We start from the raw sequence: 5,145 nt of genomic DNA, 5'->3' as shown, positions 1-5,145 counted from the left end.
AGTGTAGCAGCAATGAGGACATTATGCATCAGTCATTGAATCATCATAGAATCCTAGAACTGGTTGGGTTGGAAGGGACCTTAAAGATCATCTAGTTCCATGGGCAGGGACACCTTCCGCTAGCCCAGGTTGCTCAAACCGTCTGTAATCTGAAAGGGCAGAAACCTCCATCTTTTGTGTAGCTGTTTTCTTATTGAAAAAGACACGCTCTTTGTTACATCCACTGTCAGCCATCAGTGTGACCCCATCAAAACTCCAATATTATAATCTATTTCTTGTAAGACAATGCCTACAGAATAAGAAAATTATTTACTGAATCTTTTTTGGATACCTGCTGGGTTCAACTAAAAAACACTTTTCCTAAGCATTCAGGTTTTCTACAGTGTTGTAAAAACAATGTGCAAAATTTCACTTAAAATCACCCTCCTGATAAACTCTCCCTTAGTCCCAGCCGTACTGAGTGCTGCAGTGTACTTAATAAATCAGTTCACCTCCCAGGACTGACCCTGCCCCAGTCCTACAGCTCTGCTGCTGCCATGCGCATCTTGGACTCATGTAAAGAAGTTGGAGATGATGTTTTTCCAGCCCAATCTGGAAAAACAAGGAAGGAGAAACATGCCATGAGCCTTTACTTTGTCTGCACTTCTGTCAATGTTTCGGTGGCATTTTAAAATAAAGAAACTGTCAGCTTGCTCTTCGTATCTCCCTGTCATATCTGTCGTCATCAGAGATGTTTAAGTCAGGTCCTGGTTGTTAGGACTCTGGATTTTTCTTGCCATATCTAGTTCAAAATAGCCTGAAATTTATGACTTCTGGACACTTTGCAGAAGATACTTTTTGATAGATTTTTGCAGGTAAGTAAGAGGAATGGAAAAGATTTGAGTAGAATTCTGTTTGGCAGTGTGCACTTGTGTTTCAGTGTGCCCCAGGATATGTTGTGATATGAAATTCTGGTCCCACTGAAGATTATAGCAATTCTGCCGTTGAACTCTAAGGAAGATTGGTTTTAAATCAATTTTAAATCAAAATTTAAATAGCTACATTTATTTTTCTCAACACACTGTTTGAGTAATTCCACTTTATTCTCTTTAGTTTAAGTTCAGCTACCCGAGTGGTGTGTTGATTACATATGGGAGTATTAGCTTCTTTGGGAGGAGGAATTATGAACAACAAAAAACTTCTTTAGCTGTAGAGCTCTTTAAGCTGGAGGACAATTTAGAGAAACACACAGCAATAACATGAGTCGTGAGCAAATCTAGTGTGGAAATTGGGAGAAGGTTGCCAGCTGTTGATGGGGTAAACTTCAGGAAAAGCTTTCTGGAAGCAGAATAAAGGCAGGAAACACAAGCGGGGCTTTGAAGTTTTATAAGTGTTATTCGATGTGGATGCTCATGACAGCGAAGAGCTGGGCTCCACTGCCTGACAGTCCCTTGGAGCCAGACAGCTGGACAGATATCGGCTTCATGCAGGAATGGTTTGGCATTCAGCGTGGAGCGGCGTGAGCCATCGCCTGAGAGGACGACACGTCCCAGCCGGTTTCTGAAGGTCCCTGAAAGACACAATGAAACTCTCCAAATGGTCTATTCAGGCTGGATGACACGGACAGTTCTTTCTGGTTTATACCATTTGACTGACCTTGTCTCCTAGTTAAACATTTTTCTCCTTTCCCTAAGCTAGTATTTTCCCCTCCCTAAACTGCTGTTCTTGGCTCTAGAGACTTCTCTTCCTGCGCAATGTTAGTGACAGTGGAAGGATCTGATCCTCTTGGACGATATCTCAATATCTTGGAAGGCAATTAATAAATGATTAAATGATAGCTGTAAATTGAGTTACAAAACACATGTAATTTCAGGTCTGTTATGTGTGCTGGACCATCCTCAGTTAAATGATTTAGAATCGGAGCTGGGTCCCTATTAGTTTAAGTCCAGTTTTTATAAGGCACTAGTCTCTGTTACAGCACAAATTTTTAAAAAAGCATTTTTGTTACAGGTTTTCCTCATTACTATCTACTACCAAAAAACCCACCAAGCAAGCTTGGAACAAAATGACAGGAATGTATTTGTTGTTGGGAGGAATGTAATTCGACAGAAGCTTTTGAAAAAGATGCTGGCACAAACTTTAGCGATGAATAGGATGGTCCCGACCATGAGATCGCTAATGAAAAACCTGCGGCAGCTTGAAAACTCATTTAGCCAACAATGCACTCTTAGGTGGCAGTGAGCTAGCTCACAAGTCAGGGAATTTAAAACAAGTGTGAAAGCTTTGAAAGAAAACCTTGAATTCTTCTGACTTGGGTTTGTTAGCGTTGTTACAGCCTATTTCCTACACAATAGCCAAACGGCCCGTTTACGCCATCTGCCAAGGTGCTGGGAGGTGAAGTAGAAAACTGAGGCTTTGGTTTCCTTTCTGCCTTCCTGAACAAAACTCGCACTTGTCAGACAACACTCAGCGTTATTGAACAAGGGCTTGACAGCTATGGGGAAAAGCAGATTGCTTCTCCATCGCCCTGCCTTACCCCGGAGGCAGCAGCGTCTGCCAGCAGCACGCCGGTCGCGCGGTGCTTTACATGCGTTTGCCTGTTGGGAAAGTTAAAGCATCATCAATCCAGGCCAGATTTTCTAAGTCACCTTTCTCATTGGATAACTTTGACTATTAACTGTCTTTTATTAAACTGGGTAACTCACACACTAGTTACTGAAAGCCCTTTCGTGCAGGGATACGACTCCAGAGCCGTATAGACTGATGGAAGAACATGTCTCCCTTGCCAGGAAAGCAGCGCGTGGAGCAGGGAATTGTCCTCTTAGAGGTGGGACACTGGAGTTTATACCTGAATTTGGTTGCACTGGGGTAAAGTAAGATGAGGACCAGAACGTACCGATGTTCACTCCCAGAGGAATAAAAATATAAAATAAAAAAACCACTAAAGTATAGTGCAGCCCATCCATTGATGAGAGTGTGTCCTGGTTTCATAATAGTTGTTCTGCTGGCAGAGGAGGGGGAGACACTGCTCGGCAATATCCAGCCTGTCAAAACCAATGAAGGATATCTTTGTCCCTTTTAATCAGCGATTCCAATACATTTTTCACTTAAGAAACTAATAGACAGATAACACATTTATATGGACATATTTTACGGCTGGAGAGAAGCGCACATTAATTTTTTTTAAAAGCAAAGCAGTACTAAAGTCTACCAAAAAAAGTACATGAAGTTCTGCTGAAAACCAATTCCGATCAGACGCACCTTGCACAGCTGTTCAGCTGGGTGCTCAGGAATTAATTTTGTCTCTGTTCATTATGAATTATTCCATGCAGCTATGATGTCTCATAATGGATAGACTATGGAGGGGAGAGACTGGTTTTGATATAATTTTTTCCCAGAAAAAGACTATGATAAAACAGAGTACAGTGCTACTACTTGGGCCATACACAGAAGTAGGGAGATTCGTATGTAAATAGATGAAGGCAGTGACACTATATGGTGATGACAGCTCTTCACTGAAGGCTCTTGCACTTTTTACTTGTATGTTATAGAGTTATGTGTACCTGTTGTGTGTGTTTGGTTTTGGTTTTTTTTCTTTTTAGAGCTGTGAAATGAGTCTTTATTCACATTTGCACAGAGTTGAGGACTATGGATTTCTGTCGTCTTTTCTCACTCCAGGCCTTCTTGCAGAAAGCATAATAAATAGGACTGCTGTAAGGTGGATGCCTTCTGTACAGCTCCGTGTACTTCTCCCTGCGATGCAGCCACGCTTTTGACAAAACCAGCGCCTGCTCAGGTTCATGCCGTGCAGTTACACGCTTTAAGCAGTCCAAACCACCCCATTTCACACTGCACATGGCTTAGAAAAAAAGATGTAAAATAGTATACCTGACTGGGAATTTTGCCAGGGCATCACCAGCATAATCAGAAAACAGGACCGTGTCGATGCCGATGAGCATAAAATGGTTGGGACTGTTCTGCACAAGTATCCTAAAATATTGAATGCAGGTTTAGAGACATGAGGAATTGTGGCCTAAAGAATCATTTCAGGAAGTTGTAACTGCCAGATGAGAGGTGCTTAGAAGGAAATTGCCTGTCTCAGCCTGTGCTTGATGGCAACGCCTTAGTGACAGAAAAGGGATGTTACATATGAGGCTGCTCCATAGAAACGGCATATTATTTTTGCAAGAGGAACAGCGGAATGTGTTATTTTGAAATCTCAGCTTGTTAGACTGGAGCTCTTTTTAGGCTCAAACTAGAGATGATTTATAGGAAAAAAGCCCCCCAATTTTACTGCAAGAGGTGAATGGGGAGAAAGTAATAAAATTTGTGTGCTAAATGTCATATTTCTTACAGACAACATGAACTTTTTAGCAAACAGAGAGATTATTGACACAATATGGAGGTTTAGTGATGGATATTCTATCTCCATCCACAGATGCATTTTCTGTCTAAAATTAAATTTTGATTCATCTGCAATTGATTTGATTTTTAAACCAGCTTAGAAAAAATAAACTTTGACTTTGTAAATAGAAGAGAAGAGAAAAGAAAAAAATCACAGTCCAATTGGCTTAGACTTACCTGCTGCTGCCTTGGTAACAAAATAACCAGCACCAAGATGTTTTTAGCCATTTCTTAGTGTCTATTCCCAAATCTTTATGCTCGGCCTCAGCAGCATTGCCCACCGTGCTGAAGGTAGGATCTCCCACTGACTTCTGTGGGTCTCTGGAGGCCAGTGGGAGGTCAGCGCTGTTGGATGAGGCCAGAGAGTGAAGGATGGAGCAACTGTGGGTCCTTGCAGTAAGGAAGGGCAACCTGGGCTGTATTAGCCAGAGCACAGCCAGCACGTCAAGGCGAGGAATGTCCCCTCTCTGGTGGACACTTTACGAAACTGCATCTGGAGCGATGCTTCCAGTTTTGGGCGTCCCATCAAAAGAAAGGCATTGACATCCGGGGTGAGCCCAGTGGAGGCCATCAAGGTGGTTGGGGGGGGCATGGAGAATATGACCTAAGAGAAGAGGCTGAGATGACTATGGACAGAAGGCTTGGGGAGATATGGCTATCTACAACCACCTGATCAGAGGATCACAGAGGACACAGCCATGATGGAGCCAAACTCTTCTCAGAGGTGAGTGGCTATAGGGCGAGAGGTAATGGACACCAGCT

This window comes from Haliaeetus leucocephalus, unplaced genomic scaffold (assembly GCF_000737465.1).
Source record: "Haliaeetus leucocephalus isolate CR32 unplaced genomic scaffold, Haliaeetus_leucocephalus-4.0 Scaffold866, whole genome shotgun sequence".
In the NCBI taxonomy this organism is placed as follows: domain Eukaryota; kingdom Metazoa; phylum Chordata; class Aves; order Accipitriformes; family Accipitridae; genus Haliaeetus; species Haliaeetus leucocephalus.
The sequence above is the reverse complement of the archived record's forward strand: the minus strand, read 5'-3'. Positions refer to the sequence as shown.